Source organism: Scardinius erythrophthalmus (assembly GCF_964197995.2).
Source record: "Scardinius erythrophthalmus genome assembly, chromosome: 1".
NCBI classification, from domain to species: domain Eukaryota; kingdom Metazoa; phylum Chordata; class Actinopteri; order Cypriniformes; family Leuciscidae; genus Scardinius; species Scardinius erythrophthalmus.
The window spans coordinates 9,226,671-9,239,024 of NC_138221.1; the positions used below are offsets into that span (position 1 = coordinate 9,226,671).

A 12,354-nucleotide genomic window follows, 5' to 3' on the forward strand; every position below is an offset into this window, starting at 1 on the left:
AATGCGTTAAAATAACATTTATTGGGGTTTCTTCAAAGGTAGCGTGTTTTTTCAGTTACTGGGTGATGATGTCACAAGAGGAACTCGCAACCCATACTCCGCTAGATTCCTACTGTATTGTGGCTATTTGGAGAACGACTGAGGATGTGGGAAACCATCAAATTATTTATGGACCACAGCCCTACAATTTTTAACCGGTCAGGCGTGAGAGAGGGGAGCCGTGGCACTCAAAGAGTTATTAATGCTTGGTGTGAGGAGAATTAGTGGAGGGTTGGCCAGGTGTCCTGGTGAGTAATGTTAGCTACGTTAGAGCTAGTCTAGCCTGGTGCAAACTTAACCCGGATAATATAAGGGAACAAGCAAGTATTTTCAAAATATTGCCGTCATGTAGAATAGCAAGGAGGGACAACGACTGAAGACATTATTTACTTACAGTAAGTCAGTCCAAATCAGAGCTGTAGAGATGCACACACTGCACAGGCACCAATCGCTAGTCTCATCGACGCCTCAAACGTCATGTAATACCCTTCCTCAATCCACGCGTTATCAATTTCTCACGATTTAATTAGCGATGTTTATTGTCAGAAAAGAAAAAGAGATCGATGTCCCCATCACTGTGTATGTGTGGGCTAATCAGCAGTGGAGAGTGTGTGCTGCCGTGAGGTGAACGCGTTTTGGAGTTTAGTGGAACAGCTCGACCTGTGACCGGCTGATCTGACGTGCCTGAACCCGTTTGTTTTGCGAATAGCTTATTCTCATTTCAGGCAGGATCACGGTCCCCTTGAAGTCAGCATACACGAGTATGTTTACAGCTGAGTTATTTTATCAATAATTTTTTTTTATCAAATAAAACATACAACCAACTTTTCTGTAGTTATGTAAGGCATCTATAGCTGCTAGCGTAGGGTGACACTACTAGTGAGTTCCTCTTATGACGTCACGCCCCATCTAGTGGAAGGGAGCGGGAGCGGTTAAAACCACTGTTAAAAGTGCCAACTTTTCATGTTATATCAGCATTTTGGTATAAAAAACAATGGTGGGCGGTTCTTATCTTTATGTTTAATAAACACATTGCATTATCTTCGTGAAAAATTTAACCTGCAACTTACACTTTAAACAGCACACAGAAATCTAATCGCGTGCACAACTGCCCAAAGAAACGCTCTTAAAGGGGCCATGACACTTTTACCTTGCGATAGATAGATAGATAGATAGATAGATAGATAGATAGATAGATAGATAGATAGATAGATAGATAGATAGATAGAGGCGGATCTGATCTATTTCTCAGGGCTGGAGAGAGTAAAGCAGAACATTATAATCCATGTGTAGAAACTTCCTGAAGACATTTAATAACTGCTTTACAGACGCTCATGAAGTGTGTGCAAATACTTTCTGTTTCACCAAACTGGAGCTGACGTTAATCATTTCAAAATACCTTAAAAACTTAATTTTCTACAAATTAGTCATGGATATTGGAAACCTTTTCAGTAACAAAACAATTTTTTCACTAATAATGTAATAATCGTATTTCTGGATTTTAACGTAATGCGGGAAACTGCTAAAAGAAAGAAGTGAGACTAACAGTAATTCAAATAATTTCACACACACTTAAAGCAACACTTTAGTGTCACTATAGCAACTCTAGTTTATAGTCTCAAACAGAAAACAAAGCCAGTAGCCCACGCAAACAACTGCTCTTCCGGTCTTAAAAAGCACACAGAAATCTAATTGCGTGCACAACTCCGCCCACAGAGAAACGCTCTTAAAGGGGCCATGACACTTTTACCTTGTCTTACCTTTTCATTAATAATGTAATAATTGTATTTCTAGATTTTAACGGCATGTGGGAAACTGCAAAAATAAAGAAGTGAGACTAACAGTAATTCTCTCGTGTGCAAAAGTAGCCAATAAACTGTTCAGAGCAGATGTGTGTGAGACTGTGTGATTCACTCATTTGATGAGATCAGAGGAAGTTAAAAACCACAGGAGGAGCTGATGATGTTTAAAGGAAGAGCTGTAACTATATATAATGAAGAGGAGGAGCTGATGATGTTTAAAGGAAGAGCCGTAACTATATATAATGAAGAGAAAGACTGACATAAACACAAAATGGCTGATAAGTGTGATCTGTGTGTGCTGGGACTGATCATTCTCTCTTCACTTCTCACAGGTAAAGAAATCTGTATTTTCTCTAAAGACATTGTAGGATTGAAAATAATATTTGAAATGAACAAAGACGTTTGCTTTACTGTTCTCTTACGAGAGGTTCTCTCGTATTGCGTAAGCTAGCTTACGCTGCGGGAAAGTCTCCTTTCTCGAGATACTGAAGCCAAAAATTATCCTTAATTTTTTAAAACTTGTCAACGCAGTGCGGCAGCCTGCAGACCTAGGGCAAGCGAATCGCGTGCCCATTGGCTGCTCTGCGGCAACTGCAGCAGCCTATGGCTGAGCCTTGCGCGTGACGTCACGTCCAATGAGCGCGCTTGGCGCGCTTAATGCGTCACAGCCCGTCATAAGGGGTGTGGCTTAGCGTATATAAGCAAGGAACAGAGGCTGCTTCGCTGATTTCTGTCTCTTCAGCGAAGCTCTTCGCATCACTGATCTCCGAGGAAGCCGCCGTCGAATCAAGCGACCAGCACGCCGAGGATTTCAGCCTGAGGACGCCGGCCGCTCGCCGCCTTCAGCCTTCCCTGCCTGCTGCGCCATCCGGCATATATATCCTTTTTCTGCTCTGTGTTGTGTGTCTGTGTGTCCGCCGCGACACACTTGCATCTAAAAGAGCGCGAGGCGTTGTTTCAAATGCCTCGCACATCCTGTGGCTCGTGCAGAGCCGCGCTCAGCGACGGAGACCGCCACGTGGTGTGCGCTCTCTGCCTGGGCTTCGACCACGCGGTTCGCGCTCTCTCCGAGGGCGGCTGCGAACAGTGTGAGGAGTTACCGATGTCGACCCTACGGGCTCGACTCACTAAATTTGAAGAACCTCCACCTTCTCCGGCCACTTCTTCCGGGCCACGTAAGAAGAAACGTCGCTCTCAAAGGCCGCCGGAACTGGACGCTACAGCTGAGTGCTCGCCGGAACCTCTCCCGCGAGCCTCGCTCTCTCCTTCCCCCCCACCCTTCACCGACGCGCAGCGGCCGGCCTCTGCCCGCACTGCCGTCGTCCTGGGGGATGATGCAGATGATGCCGCTGACAGCTGCTCTCTGCTCGCGTCTGACAGCGAGGAGTGGTCGGGCTCTCACCGCTCCGCCCCCTCGACTTTGGAGTCTTCCAGAACCCGCGCTAGTGTTGACGCGGAGCTTCTCCGCCTCCTCACTCTAGCGGTCGAGAGAATGGGACTGGATTGGTCCCCACCTAAGGAGCCGGAGCCCAATCGCCTTGACGGGTGTTTTCTACCTAGCCGCCGCCCTGCGCCTGCCTCTAGGTCAGCACCCTTCCTGCCTGAGCTCCACGCCGAGCTCTCTAAATCCTGGAACGCTCCGTTCTCCACCAGACTCCGCTCGCCAGTCTCCTCGGCTCTCTCCCAGGTGGACGGAGCCGCCAAGAACGGCTATAACGGCATCCCCGCCGTTGAGGATGCTGTGGCAACACACCTTTGCCCACCGTCTGCTAGATGGCGCTCAAAGTCTGCCCTGCCGTCTAAAGCCTGCAGGACCACCTCAGCTCTCGCCGGCCGCGCTTTCGCCGCCTCCGGCCAGGCTGCTTCCGCCCTGCACTCAATGGCCATTCTTCAGATCCTTCAAGCCGACCTCCTCCGTGAACTGGACGAGAAGGGCTCGGATCAGTCTGCCTTAACCGATCTGCGCAGCGCTACGGATCTCGCGCTACGCGCTACCAAGACCGCTGCTCAAGCCATCGGCAGATCCATGGCAGCGCTCACCGTCATCGACAGACACCTTTGGTTGACACGGACATGAGTGAGTCAGAGCGCGCTGTATTTCTGAACGCACCACTCTCGCCCACCGGCCTCTTTGGCCCTGCGGTCAGCGGAATTGTGGATCGGTTCTCTGAAGTACAGAAGGCGTCGCAGGCGATGGACCTCTTCCTGCCCCGCCGTTCGAGCCCAGCCACAGGCCGCCCTCAAACTCAGCCTCCTGTGCGCAGCTCTAACCAGCGCTCTTCCAGGCCTCCCAGCGCTTCGCAGCGACGCCAGGGCAATCACCCCAGGTCGCGCTCGACCAGCCGTCACAGACCGCCGCCCCCGCGGGGCCCGCGGCCCAAGATCGCGTTGAAGCCCGAGCCCGCGAAGTCCTCCTAGCATCCGCAAGGAGGAAAAGATGGTTGAGTCCCGCTACGGCCGGACCGCCATCAAAACGCACAGCTCTGTCAGTCCCCTATGTTCAGGCTACTGCAGCAGCACACACCGCAGCCAACGAGCCAGTATTAACACTCGCTCGCCTGCACACAAACGCCGTTTTCACGGCGACCCAGATAAATCTCAAAAGAGTATAAGTGCTTTAAGTGTAGAAAATGTGCCCACACCCATGTGCTCACTGCTTCACACAAGTACAATCCCCATGGTAACGCGCCCAGAGCGCTCTCTCATAAAGCGGCCTCACACCGCTCGAGTACTAAATGTAGTAAATGTGCCCACACTTCCGTGTTCACACCTACTCGCTGCTCGCTCTGTCACTCAGTTACCTCAAGTTGCTACGGCTCAAGCCGCAGGGGTATTAAGTGTAGAAAAAGTGCCCACTCCCGTGTGCTCACTGCCTCACACAGACCAGGTTCCCATGGCAACGCGTCCAGAGCGCTATCTCTTAAAGCGGAAACTTTCCGCTCGAGCATCAAGTGTAGGAAATGTGCCCACAGCCTTGTGCTCACACCTGCCCACTGCCCGCTCTGCCAGACAGGTTGCAAACCTCATAAAGCCCCCAAACACTGGCCGTGTCATAAGTGCAAATCCCGCGCCAGCTCACGAGCACGCGCACCCACTTTCAGACACCATAATCCCCACGCCGCTCTCGCGCCTGGGTTATTTGACAGCAGTTCACGCTCCATCGTCCGAGATCGAGCTACTAAATTCTGCACAGTCAGCCAGCCCTGTTCTTCTGCCCTCGTGTCCGAGCATCGGCGGCGCGCGCGCCGCCCCGTCTTCTCTGATACAGGTTCCCCATCCCGCGCAACGCGGCGATCTGAACCCAGAGACCATTCGACCCCTAGCTATGCATGCAAAAGTATGGGAGGCTATTCAGGGCGCGTCAGAATGGGTGCTCAACACCATAAGACACGGTTATTCGCTCCAATTTGCTCGTCGCCCTCCGCGCTTTCTAGCGCAGATGGAAACGAAAGTGAGTTTGGAAACAGCACATCTGCTTCAAGCAGAAATAGCAAAGCTGCTGCGAAAAGGGGCCATAGAACAGGTTCATCCTTCCCTGAGCGAGTCAGGCTTTTACAGCCGTTACTTCCTCGTTCCCAAGAAGGACGGAGCATTAAGACCTATTTTAGATCTGAGACATCTGAACAAGGCTCTCATGAGACGGCCGTTCAGGATGATTACAACCAGACAGATCCTCGCGCAAATTCGCCCAGGAGACTGGTTTATCTCTCTCGATCTGAAAGACGCGTATTTCCAGATCCAGATAACTCCCCGTCACAGGCCGTTCTTGAGATTCGCCTTCGACGGTCGAGCTTATCAATACACAGTCCTGCCGTTCGGCCTGTCTTTAGCACCCCGTACATTTACGAAATGCATGGACACGGCTCTCGCTCCCCTGAGGAGTCAGGGAATGCGAATTCTGAACTATTTGGACGATTGGCTCGTTCTAGCGCAGTCAGAGACAGAACTTGTGTCTCACAGAACAGCGCTACTCGACCACCTGGAGGGTCTGGGTCTAGCGGTCAACTGGACCAAGAGCTCGCTCTCGCCCCGGCAGTCGATTTCCTTTCTCGGAATAGAACTAGACTCGGTGGCGATGACGGCCAGATTGTCGGAGCAGCGCGCGCGCCGCATCCAGCGCCTCGCTGCATCCTTCAAAGAAGGCAACCGGGTTCCCCTGAAGGCATTTCAGCGCATTCTGGGGCATATGGCCTCAGCTGCAGCAGTGCTTCAGCTGGGTTTACTGCGCATGCGCCCGCTTCAACGCTGGCTGAGAACGCGCGTATCCCATCGAGCCTGGGCGACCGGCGGCTCGCTAATCAGAGTAACTCAGGTCTGTGTCTCAGCCCTGCAGCCCTGGCTAGCAGCCGAATGGTATCACACGGGAGTGAATATGGGAGTGGTTTCACACCGGAAAGTTGTCTCAACAGACGCGTCCAACCTAGGTTGGGGAGCGCTCTTCGAAGGCAGACCGGTCTATGGCCACTGGTCAGACCAGGAGAATCTCCTACACATAAACTGTCTAAAAGATGCTCGCGGTCGAGAAAGCGCTCATGCACTTCCTCCCTTTCCTCCATGGTCACCATGTTCTAGTCCGCACGGACAACACTTCAGTAGTGGCCTATGTGAACCGCCAGGGTGGTGTCAGATCAAAGCAACTCTGCGCCCTGACGGAACGCCTCCTCGTATGGGCTCAGCACTCTCTGCGCTCTCTGAGAGCATCGCATGTGCCTGGCCATCTGAACGAGGGCCCCGACAGACTGTCCAGGGACAACGTTCCCCCTGGGGAGTGGTCTCTACACCCCCAAACAGTCCAGTCGCTGTGGCGCCGCTTTGGCAGAGCGAAAGTCGACCTCTTTGCGTCAAAAGACAACGCACACTGCCCAGCATTCTTTTCAAAGAGCGAGGACGCGCTGGCCCAGCCTTGGCCCAGCGGCCCGCTATATGCGTTTCCACCAGTCTCTCTGCTGCCTCAGGTCATCGAGAGAGTCAGGAAAGCGCGCCACACAGTGCTCCTCATAGCCCCGTTCTGGGAGAACCAAGCTTGGTTCCCGGAACTCATACAATTGGCAGACTCAGCCCCTTGGCCGATTCCGGTGCGGAGAGACCTTCTCTCTCAAGCCCGCGGCTCGATTTGGCATCCCCACCCAGAGCACTGGTCTCTGCATGCGTGGAGCCTCAACAATTACATGCTGATCTACCAGAAGGGGTGATGAACACGATCATACAATCTAGAGCCCCCTCCACAAGGCGGCTCTACACGTCTAAATGGTCTGTGTTTAACAAATGGTGCACTACCAGAGGGCTTAATCCACAGACATGTGGGGTCTCGCAAGTATTGTGCTTCCTTCAAGAGCTACTGGACGCGGGCAGGTCCCCCTCCACGCTCAAAGTCTATGTCGCGGCCATTTCAGCGCTCTCTGTCTCAGAGCCGGGCCGCGCATTAGGAAGAAACGAGTTTGTCATCCGCTTCCTTAGAGGAGCGAGGAGGATGAACCCCCCTTCGGTTCCTATGTGGGATCTTTCACTGGTCTTAGACGCACTGAAAGCACATCCCTTTGAACCCTTAGAAACTGTGGATATGAAATACCTCACGCTCAAAACCGTTTTTCTGATAGCACTGTCTTCAGTAAAACGTGTGGGAGACCTTCACGCGTTATCCACTAACGCTGCGTGCCTCGAGTTCGGACCCAATGACTCTAAAGTTATTCTCAGACCGAGGCATGGGTACGTCCCAAAAATTTTGGGCACTCCCTTCAGAGCGCAGGTCATTTCCCTTTCAGCCCTGCCGAATGCCGGCTGCGAGGCAGATAGCCATCTCCTCTGCCCAGTTAGGGCGCTGAGAAGCTATATTTCACGCTCCGCCACCTTCAGGCGTTCAGAGCAGCTCTTTGTTTCGTTTGGTGGGCGCACCAAGGGTCTCGCCGCCTCGAAACACACCCTGTCCAGATGGATAGTTGATGCTATCGCAGCTGCTTACGCATCTAAAAACCTGCAGTGCCCTTTGGGCATTCGGGCACACTCCACCAGAGGCATGGCCTCATCGTGGGCGTGGTCCAGTGGGATTCCCATTCATGACATTTGTGCAGCGGCAGGCTGGGCCTCCCCCTCCACATTTGTTAGGTTTTACAACCTGGAAGTTCCCGCTTTGCAGGCCAAAGTGTTATCAGTCTAAGTCTCGCGTAAGCCAGCCCACTGTCTGTGCGCGGGCTACGCTGCTGATTTAGCTCTACTGGTTGAGCTACACTATATGGAAGTGTTAGTTGGACCGGCTGTGCCGCTCCCTGCCCCATATTATGTGCTTGTGTACTGTGGTATCTTGGCCGCCCAGCTCCGCTTCGCGTTCCCTGGGCTCCCCATGGGATTCATTCAGGATGCTGGGCGCGCGCACGGCGTTGACAAAGGTGTTCCCGCAGCGTAAGCTAGCTTACGCAATACGAGAGAATCTCTCGTAAGAGAACGTACTCGGTTACTAACGTAACCTCTGTTCTGTCTAGAGAGGGAACGAGTATTGCGTAACCCACCGTGCTCTCGCCACGAGCTCATTTCGCTTCATGCGACAGAAACCAGCGAAGCAGCCTCTGTTCCTTGCTTATATACGCTAAGCCACACCCCTTATGACGGGCTGTGACGCATTAAGCGCGCCAAGCGCGCTCATTGGACGTGACGTCACGCGCAAGGCTCAGCCATAGGCTGCTGCAGTTGCCACAGAGCAGCCAATGGGCACGCGATTCGCTTGCCCTAGGTCTGCAGGCTGCCGCACTGCGTTGACAAGTTTTAAAAAATTAAGGATAATTTTTGGCTTCAGTATCTCGAGAAAGGAGACTTTCCCGCAGCGTAAGCTAGCTTACGCAATACGAGAGAACCTCTCTAGAGAGAACAGAGGTTACGTTAGTAACCGAGTACGTTTTCCACCCCCTCTTTCCTCCACAATGATCATCTGTAGTTCCTAAAGGCACAGAGGGGCTGATAGTGATCACTGTAGGCCAAGATGTGTGTACTTCAGGGGTCGATGAATTGTCACACATTTAGTACCGTGGGGGAAGTTGTAATTATCTGATTGGTCAGTTTGAACGTCTCACATTTGGGTTTTAGTCACATGGTCAGAAAAGGATAAAAGAAGATTGTAATTGTCTCTTTTATTCTTTGGGTCCCTTTCTTGGGTCTCTCTCTCTCTCTCTCTCTCTCTCTCTCTCTCTCTCTCTCTCTCGGGTAACATTTTACATATATGCTGAGTACAATTATTGGTATAAGTTATCATCTCATACATCTATTTTGTAACTATTTTAAGTATAACTATAACCATGTTGTCAATAAACCCTTTCAATTACAAATAATGTGCTAACTAGTTTTGATTTGGTATTGACTTGCTATATAGTATAATAGTGCTATCTATTGCAATACAGTATCGTCACTCTCTACAGCAACGCTCTCCCACATATTAATCTATTGTAACTGCGCTTATTTCCGTCGTTGGTATAAGTGGCAGTGGGTGGAATAGACAAGAAATGTACAGTTTTCTACCATCTTGCTGACAATGTTTCTTTAGTCATTCGGCAGTCTTGCAGGAAATCCACCCTTACAACATTTAGTGGAATTAGTCTGGAAAGAGTTCATTTGAACATGCTCAGTTTATTCTTGCACACATTCACGTGGTGATCTCAGAGTTGTGTATTGATACACACAGATCATACTGTATTATTCTTGATACTGGACATAGTGTCACTCAAACATCAGAGTGACTGATCATGTGTTCATCAGTTCTGGTGAAAATGTGCGTCTGTCCTGTAATAAAGCTCTTTCTGACTGCACATCTAAAACTACATGGAACTATAACAGCATCAGACGTTCAGAGATAGTTGAACTGATTACTGGAGGGATAAAGAAGAAAGACACAGAGAGACATGAGAGACTGAGTCTGGAGTCTGACTGCTCTCTGAACATCAAGAACGTCACAGAAGAAGATCATGGATTATACATCTGCAGACAACATGTGAATAACAGAAAACCAGGATCTGATGCAAGTGTTATTCTGCATGTTCTTCATGGCAAGTTTATGATTATGTGCTCAATTTAATATTCTCCCTTTAAACTCAGATGATGACTGAAGAGTCTGTGATTTGTATCTTGTGTTCAGTTTCAGTGTTTCCATCATCATCATCATCTTCATCCTCACAGACTGAGATCAGTCCAGGCCGCTCTGTGACTCTCTCCTGTCAGTTGTATTCAGTTGACTGTGATAATCTGGTCAGTTCTGAGGGAATTGAGCTGTTGTGGGTGAATCAGACTGGTGTTGATCTGAAGACAGACTCCAGATATCAGATATTATCACCATCAGATCAATATCACTGTATCATCACTCTGACTACAACACTCCTGAATGAAGATGACAACAGAGAGTGGAGATGTCAGCTTACTCTCAGAAATCAACTCAAGACCTCAGTCAGATACACTGTCAAGTATTCAGGTGAGAAAACAGTGTTAGAAGAGCCTCATAATGTCAGTAACACTAAGGTCTATCAGTATCACTGAACCAGAACAAACTGAGGGAACAAAAGCTTCTTTGACTCTCACAGAAGAGTAACTCAAAGCATTGCTTCAAACTAATGAACTGCAGTGAAGTAACAGTCCAAAACGTGATGCTGGAAATAATAAAGGAATTGAAACTTGACAGCAAAAATATTAACTTTGTATGTAATATGATGATAATAAAAAAAAGTTAAAATATGAATGTCATATTGTACAGTATGATTGAGATTCTACATTAAGGTGTTGTTTTAGTTTCATTTCATGGACTTTTATGGTGTGTCCCAATTAGCGTACTTATGCATATTCTAGGACATGTTTAGTATAAACAGTGAGAGTAGTGTGTTCATATAACACTCCGGTTCTTTCACTCGATTCTCCCAGAAAGCGTCACATGAAGACGATATGTTGAGCTCATCCATGCAGCGCATTCACTGTAGATACATGAAAAACACCAAACAGACATAAAATACTGCTCATCCACTCACAAAATTATCAAAAAACATACATGTAAAAGTAAACAAAACAAATATACAACAAAAGAGAGAAACACAAAATAAGCCGTACACTCGTAATGCTCGGCAACAAGTTTAACATATAAAACTTCAGTTATTCATCAAGTCTGGGTGTCTTATGACCACAATATGAAATAAACTGATTTAAATATCTTATTAAAAATTATATATTTTTAACCCTAAAGAAAAATAGTTATCTCTGCCTACATTTTGTTTCTGTCTGACCAGAGAAAGTTTGTCCTGCCATTCACCTCAACAGCTCAGATGAAACTGAAGAGAAAATGGCCGACTTCACTTATTTTGTACTCTAATGCTCAATTCACCTACTTATACTACGCCCTAAAAGTATGTTCTCTTTTTGTGAAGAAAAGGTGCATACTTTTGAGTGTGTAGCAGAAGAGTAGACAAGCTTTGGGACAAACTATCACATCATACAATTGTCTTTAACGGTTGATCTCAGTCGATTAGTTACACGCATCCTGACACTCAAACTGACCTGTCAATCATCTTGTCAAAGATAAAATCCTCCACATTTACTTTCATTTCATACCGTATCAGAGAGAAATGCAGAATCACGTTGATCTGCAGTCACGGGTCTTTCATGACAAGATTCTCCTCATATTAATGAAATATGATGCATTTAAAAGTTAATGGCCAAACGGATCTTTATAAAAGTCCACATGATTATTGCAGAAGAAACATAATCTAATCTAAACCTCTCACCGTCGGTTGCGCATATCCGCCATGTTTTTTTTTTTTTTTTTACACTTTTTACTCGTGTTTGTACTCGTGTCGTGGTAATATTAGCTGTTATAGTGAGCACGGATCCACACTTCCAAAATCCACCAGAAATAGTAGACCATCCGGAGACTTCTGCCACACTCTTCAACATACTGTGCTTTGGGACACACTTACTTTAATCTCACACACTGTTTAGGAAGGATAGTATGGACATTGAGACGCAGGGCAAGGCTGTGTTTACGTCCACTGTTTGTGCTCATCCCTCGCTAATGTTGCACGAGTGTCCTCTACTGGTGAACTCTTGAAATGAGTTTGAATGAAATGCTCTAAGCTCTTGATCACATGGAATCCAATATGGAGCTGATTATGAATTATACACTTGTTTTACACACCATTATATAGGCCTGTGTGTGTGAGCTGTTGGAGAAAATATATTTTTTTTTTACATCTAAATAAAAGTCTAATATCATACTATATAGAGTTGTGTGGTGTGACATTCTTCATGCCGCAATGCATGCTGGGAGCCATGAGTTTTATACTATGGGTGGCTCCCAGCATGCATAGATAGATAGATAGATAGATAGATAGATAGATAGATAGATAGATAGATAGATAGATAGATAGATAGATAGATAGATAGATAGATAGATAGATAGAAAGAAAGAGAAAAAAGAAAGAAAGAAGGAAAGAAAGAAAAAAGATAGATAGATAGATAGATAGATAGAAAAAAGAAAGAAAGAAAAAAGATAGAT

The 12,354-nt window shown here is 47.8% G+C and overlaps 1 protein-coding gene across 1 annotated transcript in view; it reads left to right on the forward strand.

Moving 5' to 3' along the window:
• The window catches only part of LOC308700561 (CD276 antigen homolog), a 1,553,888-nt gene that overhangs the window by 1,448,594 nt on the left and 92,940 nt on the right, over positions 1-12,354 (forward strand). The window lies entirely within an intron of this gene.